The sequence below is a fragment of the Pseudorca crassidens genome, chromosome 10 (assembly GCF_039906515.1).
Source record: "Pseudorca crassidens isolate mPseCra1 chromosome 10, mPseCra1.hap1, whole genome shotgun sequence".
Lineage (NCBI taxonomy): Eukaryota > Metazoa > Chordata > Mammalia > Artiodactyla > Delphinidae > Pseudorca > Pseudorca crassidens.
The window spans coordinates 31,388,204-31,396,195 of record NC_090305.1 but is presented as its reverse complement, the minus strand read 5'-3'; the positions used below and the strand labels follow the sequence as shown (position 1 = coordinate 31,396,195).

The 7,992-nt window shown below is 46.1% G+C and overlaps 1 protein-coding gene across 1 annotated transcript in view; it reads right to left on the bottom strand.

Moving 5' to 3' along the window:
- Nucleotides 1–1,488: 1,488 nt before the first annotated feature.
- The window catches only part of SUPT3H (SPT3 homolog, SAGA and STAGA complex component), a 449,480-nt gene continuing 442,976 nt past the window's right edge, over nucleotides 1,489–7,992 (bottom strand). The window contains exon 13 of the mRNA XM_067752787.1: nucleotides 1,489–1,897. The gene's annotated coding sequence lies outside the window, so the exon portion shown is untranslated. The remainder of the gene's footprint in view (nucleotides 1,898–7,992) is intronic.

The window sequence follows — 7,992 nt, the reverse complement described above, 5'->3', positions numbered from 1 at the left end:
ACTTTCCCTCTTGGATTTGCAACAGGGAAAAGGACTTCTCCCCGAAGAGGTTCTTTGTGGTGGAAGGAGCACTGATGTGGCGTCGGAGACCTGCTTTAGAGATCTGGCTTCACGTGTCAGCTGTGTGCCCCAGACAAGCCACGCAATCTCTGCGAACCTCCGTTTCCTCATTTGGAAGATGGGCTGATGGTCCCAGCTCTGAGCACTACCCAGGGCTGCTGTGGGATGAGCTGAGGCTGCAGGTGAGGAAGTACTGCGTCTGTGAAAGGCTCTCTAGGTAGAAGGGGGGTACTATCCCTCCCTCCATTCTCTTTCCCGGTGGTATTTAGTAGAAGCGTGTTCCCCTCTGTCAAAGGCTTTCAAAGAAGTTGGCAAGGGATACGTTCACCCAGGAGACAGGCAAAACACTTTTCTGGAGGAAATCATCAAATGAAAAACAAAAACAAAAAACAGGGAGTAGATGGAACATTTGGCTTTTGCTGATTACTTAAAAGAATCTTCAGAATAAACCAGAAAGAGAATCTGATGAAAGCTGGAGGTGGGGTCACAGTGGCACCACTCAACTCCTGTGAGGTAGGAATTATCTCCTCCCTTTTATGGATGAGGAAACTGAAGCTCCAAGAGGTCAGGAGACATGCCCAAGGGTGCAGAGCTGACCAGGACCAGAGCCAGAACTCAAAGCCTGGAGGGAAGTTCTCCTTCACCTCGTCGCCATGTCCAGGAAAGTGCAGCAAACTCTGGTAGGCAGTAGGGCTGAGAGAACCACATAGTGAATAGTCTACACTGAGACGAGCTTCACTTTACTTGGCTGAGCAAACACTGCAGAAGCTGCATCCTTCCTGTGCCACGTGGCACAGTGCTTGACACATTGAGGGCTCGCGGAATACAAGAGAAAAGGCTGTTTCAGAGGGTCCTGGATGATCCGCAGGAAGATGGAGTGATACCCATGCTTGCAGACACTGGTAACAGCCATAGGAGCTCGTCCGGGGCCAGCAGTCATATTTGGCTTCATGGCCTTGAGGTCAAAGAGGATTTATGGTTTCAGAGGAAAGGAGAGAAGCCCAGAGGGAGTCAGTGAAAGGCCACATGGATCCACTCTGGGAGGTGCGGTAACGAAGGCTGTCATTTTACCCTCTCCATCCCAGGATCAGGTAAAAATGCTGACGCTGCTCCTCCTGGTTCCATCACGTCTGATTTCATGAGAGCTGGACCGACAGGAGAGGGGAGACCTGCTCCAGGTTTGGTTTCAGCACAGATTTATGACAATATGCCCTCAGCAAACCTACAACGCAACCCAACTATAACTGGACAAGACGCAAGATCACCTCTGAGCATTCTTTTTTTTTTCATTTTTATTTTTACATCTTTATTGGAGTATAATTGTTTTACAATGGTGTGTTAGTTTCTGCTGTATAACAAAGTGAATCAGTTATACATGTACATATATTCCCATATCTCTTCCCTCTTGCATCTCCCTCCTTCCCACCCTCCCTATCCCACCCCTCCAGGCGGTCACAAAGCACCGAGCTGATCTCCCTGTGCTATGCAGCTGCTTCCCACTAGCTATCTACCTTACGTTTGGTAGTGTATGTATGTCCATGCCTCTCTTGCGCTTTGTCACAGCTTACCCTTCCCCCTCCCCATATCCATCTGAGCACTTTCTAAGCTCCTTAGGAAAAGGTTGAGCACTGAGGCCAGGCTCTATTATTTATTATTTATTTGCTTGTTAGTCTCCTGACAGTAGGGGGATTTGCTGTTGTTACTGTCTTTAACCTCTAGCTTTGCCTGCCTGACTCCTCGGAGCCCGCTTTTCTGTCTGGAACCACGTGGAGATCTCCAGTTCATTCCATGGTTGAATCTGTGTGGTCTTAAACCCCTCTGCACCCCAGACTTCCACCTGTAAAGTAAAAATAACACTATCAATCTCAGAGCGTTGTTGTAAACCTTAACTGAGAGGGCTTCCCTGGTGGCGCAGTGGTTAAGAATCCACCTGCCAACGCAGGACACGGGTTTGAGCCCTGGTCTGGGAAGATCCCACATGCCGCGGAGCAACTAAGCCTGTGCACCACAACTACTGAGCCTGCACTCTAGAGCCTGCGAGCCACTACTGAGCCCACACGTCGTAACTACTGAAGCCTGTGCGCCTAGAGCCCGTGCTCCGCAACAGGAGAAGCCACCGCAATGAGAAGCCCGCGCACCGCAACGAAGAGTAGCCCCCCGCTGGCCACAACCAGAGAAAGCCCGCGAGGAGGAACAAAGACCCAATGCAGCCAAAAATAAATAAAATAAATGTATTAAAAAAAAGATTAAATTAGTTACAAATACATACACTTGCGAGGGTGTATATTTTAGATAACTTTATGTGGAACAGATGAGTACTTTTAGAGAGCCTTCTCTGTTCACTGGAGAAAATTCTGTCCCATTCTCTGATTCCCTTTCCCATGCTGTCATCAGAACACAAAATGACAGGAAGTCAGGTGGTACCTGGAACTTCTGATTCAGAAGTCTGCACTTGAAATCACAATAAGGAGAAATGTTTTCCTCTGGTTTGAGAGAAAGGGAAAAAGAATGATGACTGCAAGGGGCTGGCGTTTAATTATTATGTATAATTATATATTTATTATATACAGATACTTTTGTTACTTTAATTTTGCCCTAGAGGGATGGATATAAATGACTTAATTCTCTTTCCATTCTTTTCCTGATTGGAATTTTTGCTCGTTGGCCTCCCTGCCTATTTATCTTATACAACATATCTCAGGTGATGAAACCTGGGAGCTGAGTGAGCAGCTTGGGAAAACTTGGGGCTTCTGTGGAGAGCAGCGAGCCATTGCTAGGGAGGCTGGAGGGAGTGTATTTGTTTAACATCCTTCCTCCTGCCTTGTCAAGTCCAATGGCATGTTATTTCCACTGGGTGGGAGCCAACGCCGAGTTCCTCCCTGTTGCGTCCAACCTTGAACATTGCTCTGCGATTATGTTTCATCCAGGGATTAGCAAAACACAGAGGGGAAAAAAACCTGAGAAGGTGTTTGGCCCGGGGCTCAGTGCTGCGTTAGCACAATCCACGAGCATCCCCGGCTAATTGCAGAACAGCAACAAACAGGCTCAGAAGCTCACAGGAGCGTTTCGTCTTAGGTTACTGTCAATGGTTTATTTATTGTGTCGAGCTTTTCTGTGTGTGTTTTTGTTTTTTATAACCCCCCCCCCAAGGAGACGCCAAATAAACAAGCAGTTCGCACCCCCTCACCGTGGCTGTACCATTTCTCAGTGATCCGAACATCTGGGAGCAGAGAGCGGGCAGCGAAGTATTCTTCTTTTTGGACTTGCCAAGTGTCATCATTCTGTCTTGAGCAAATCTTGAAGCGGCATTTTTCCTTTTATAAGGGGATACTGCTTCACTTAGCTGTTAAAAGCAGAAGACCCAGAGATTCCCAAAGAGACTCCTGAAAGATCAAGTTCTGCTACTGTAGTTCTGCTACTGGCAAAAGAGGCACAAAGCGGGCATTTCTGAGTCAGCCTCGCCCTGCCTGTGGCCGCCCCTCCAGGGCTTCAGGGGAGCTGGGCTGCGGGCAGCGGATGATGTGTGAGGGGAAGGACAGCGTCCTTCTGAGGATGCCTCGGCATCTCTTTTCTTCACCCCAGAGCTGGGTACTCTTGCTGTGGCTGCTGGTCTGGTGCACGTGGCCCTTAGCGAAGGAGGCGTCAGAACGAACATGTGCCAGGGAGCAGGAGAAAGGAGGCCTTCCAGGAGTGTGTGTGCCACAGCCTCTGCCCACCTCTCAGAACCCTAACCTTTTACAGCCCTTTTGGGGGGCCGGGGGCAGGGGAAGCAATACCTTAGCAGGTACTGAGCTGCCCCCAAGTTGCTACAGACCCAGGAGCTCCAGGTCAAGTTATCAAAACTCCGAGGCATGGGGTTGTGTTGAAATGGTTTGCAGCACAGTTGGGAAGTGTGTGAGGTCACCAGCTGGTCCCATAAACGACTGCGTAAGGGTTACAGTCTTGAGAAAACGCCAACGACCCTGAGATGTTGAGACGACATCGGGAGAAGGGGGAAAACGTTCGCGGGACCAGCGACAGGTCTGGGATTGGAATGCGTAGCCGAAGATTGAAGTGCGACTGTGGAAAGGTCCTGCAGTTTCGCCTATGCAAGAAGGACGAGAGTCTGGCAGGTTAATTTGGTAAATCCATAAATCAAGAATGGGATTTTGACTTTGAACCATTATATTTACTGCATATTAGTTTAACAGATTCCACAGAAAGAATTCACTTGTTACAATAATGTTTTTATAAACGTCAAGGGAACGTTGGCTTTCCTTTCAGATACTGCCTCGCATTCACTAATATTATATTATTCTTTTAATATTACAGACCCACCTGAGACCTGACCAGGACACCACCCGATGAGCCATTGTGTCCTCTGCCCAAGAGTGTGGCCCAGGATTCAAATTAGGTGACAAGGAGGCCGGAGCACGTTCTCCTGTCCTGACAGACTTCTCTGAACTTCTTGCCACTTGCTAATGAAGCGACCGAAGGGACTCAGGTGAGCTGGAGGAAAGCCCTGTCTTTCTGCAACAGCTAGAACAAGGTGGCTGTTTTCTAAGACAAATGTGGGTCATGAACAGAAGGAAGGCCAGCGGGCCGATCAAGTTCTATAAGAAACACATGCAAACAGCGCACCCTTCCATGACACGGGCTCACAGGGATGACAAACCGAGTGTGTGAGACACGTCCCGAGCAGGGGCCTGTGTGACCCCCGAGCAGTGGCGGGAAGCGCAGCTCAGCACAACCACATGCGAGATGAGTTTCATTTCCCCTCTGGCGCATCTTGAGAGCGCGCTGGCAAACGAGTGAGTCTACTGTTTCTTGCTTCTCAGCACCTGTGACATCACCGCTGAATAAGTCAGGGAATCACAACCACATTTCAAAGAATCATTCAGTTTTCTCATTAAGAATTCTATAGGAATTTTTTTTCTTCCACAGCAACAGCCTTGCCAAAACAATGTTAAAAATAGACCTGGTAATACCTTGCACATTGGTAGGCAGCCACGAATGTCTAACAGCGTATATGTCCGGCAGATGTACATAACTGTAGAATTAGGCACTGAATTTTACACAGTAACATAGAGGACATATATTTGCCAAAAGGACTTTTTAAAAAATGAAGCAAAAAACAAACCTTGGGCTTAGGTTGACCTAAGGGAAGCAAAACCTGTTAGCTGCTTCATTTTCTCGTAGGAAAGTGCTTGTTCAACGCACGGAGTATTCTGGGGTAAATGTATGTGTAAAAAAATTCAAAAGTGGTTAAAACTAGATATTTTGACTCATCAGCTCATATGGTAAGTTCCCCAAATTCAAGGGTCTGAATCCTGGCTCTCAAAGTATAGAATTATTTTTGAGACAAGAGGCATCATATGCTTGTCTGGGCCTGCACTGCTTGGGAAAGGGACACAGTTAAGTTGCAAAGTGGTTAGGGTCAAAGGACCCCCTGCTGAGAAAATAGACTGAGTCTGACAGCTTGGAATCTTTCAGCAAGATCAGGCCTAATGAGACACTACCTAAAAAGAGGTAACGAAGTAAAATATAATGATTAGAAAATGTACTTACATTAGTAACTATTCGAGGAGTGTCCTTTGTGAGTTCCAAGTAAACCACTGGCTTCCGGAGAAAGGGGTGAAAAGTGGGCCAAGCTGGCCTCAAAGAATCTTCCTGCTTGACATTGGAAGTATGGGAAATATGCCTCCACACACTTGGAGGATGGAGACATGGATGTTTCCTGAGTTCTCTACTTTTTGTCAGTAGTTGGAACTGATCAATAGATGATAAAGAATTGATGGCTTTATAAACACAGTTCTTAAATGTAACACAACTTTTGGATCAGCCTTGACTGGAACTTTTTAACCTCTAGAAGTACACCCACCAGTGGAAGTTTTCTTGCTTTTTGGGCAACAATATAGATGGAGATTAACCCTGTTCTTCCCACCAGGCTCTAAAAATTATTTTGGCCAAAATGTTTAAGTCAGGGGTTTCAGGCAGCTAAAATGAGCTTAAAGAGCTTAAATGAGTCATTAAGAATTTTACTGCTTAAAGTAGGCATATTTTTTCCTAGTAGACATAATGACATAACAGTAATAAAAATGTAATATTCAAGTAATTGCTGTAATGTAATTATAGTTTGGTCATAAAGTAAGATTAGAGGTCTGGGATGGCTGTTTGGTGGGTGTGTATTTCAGTGTCTGAATGTAGTCTTCAAGGTGCCTGTCCTGTCTCCCTGGGATGCTGGTGCAGTTCATCACGTAACCAGGTAGCCAGGAGCCCGGCTGAGCCAGCAATATCTAGGGGCTCTGTTTACCCCACCTGCCCTCTCTGGACACCAGCATCCTGCCTGCCACAGATACCTAACCACCACAGTAACTGGAAACAGTGTTTCTGGTCTTATACAGACAACACAAGGAGAAGTAAAGAAGGTCAGAATCCTCCCTAGGGGAGGCACCAGACGTAGTTCAGTGGCCAACCTGGAAGGGCCACCTATCTGCCCACCCAGTGCTGTAGCTCTCGGGCTCCCTCCCAAGTGCAGGGGATGAGGGGGGCGGGTGGGTTCTGCTCCCTCATGTCTCTGATGTGCTGCGGGGTTAGCCTGATCGGGCTTTCGGAGGGGAGAACAATTTCATTAGGTCTGAACAAAAAGAGTGGAATTAGGTGTTTACCCAAAGTGTATCTTATCAAAGGATCTGTCATCATTGGAGGTATTCTTTGAACTGTTATACATGAATTTCTGTCTGCATTTCTTATTTAATGGCGTGACCTCAAGAAAGACAAAATTCAAGCAAAAGAAATGCTTAACATTTGTGACCCAAAATAATAAAAAAAATTAATTAACAATATTTACAAGGAACCGAAAGAACATCAGATTTGTTGTTGTTGTTGTTACTAGTTTTCCTTTGTAACTAACAGGTAATTTGTGGGGAGATGATTTGAGACTATGTAAATTTCTACTCCTTATCAGTCTTTCTCCCCCACTGATGATCTTTTAATGCGTAACTCCAGCTATATTTATTAGTTGGCATTCTATGGCAAAGAAGAGCTTTCATTTTCTCCCTTATTTAGTTACTTATTTATATTGTATGAACTCAAAATTATTTATCTTATTCTATGCACGATAACCCATTACTATAATCACATTTTCCCAGATTTAGCCAGTGGGAGCCTCTTCAAGCCCCCATTTTGGATATTTCCCTGGGGTTCTTTGAGCAACTCTTTATTTTCTGGAGAATTAGGATGTTCCAGGCTAATTTTTCAAGGCCTCTTTCCCTGCCCCAGTCCTGGAATCAGCCGTTTTTCCAAGGAGCCTGAATATCAGTGGAGAATACTTAGAAACTAAGATCTGGGTACTAGATGCAAAAGAGTATCACTTTTTAAGTGTGCAAAATTTATTTCCAGTGTGATTGGTCAGTTTGGAAGAATTCAGGGTATCTATAAAGAGCTGAGTATCCAGAGGTGAAGGCTGCCTTTGGATCCTGAAAGATCCTGGAAATTTAAAAGGAAATCAGCCCCTCACCCCCAGTATTACAGGTCTGTCACACAGGATGCCAATTCCAGTCTCAGCAAACTGATAAGATCCTTAGGCTCTTCTCCCTCTGAGCAAATACTGTTCTCTACGCCTCTGATAGCTCTAAATGTCTCTTAACCCATGGTTCAGTCACAAATCAGCAATGTAGAACACTTCACAAGCTCAACTTCTTGCCAATATCTGTCACTTGAAATACCTGTGGTCTCTAAATGCCCTCTTAGGGACATGAATCGCACACCTACAGAGGCCGGCCATGAATACAGGCAGCTACCTGTGCACAAGTGCCTCGTCATTCCTGCTTGCGTGTCACCTCAGTAAGCAACGTGTAGGGTCTCATTCTGCACCTTGAGTCTGCGGTCCTGTTTTCCACAATGGTGACTGCTGAGCTGTGGCTTCAGGGAAGGTGGGAGGGCCACAGGGTG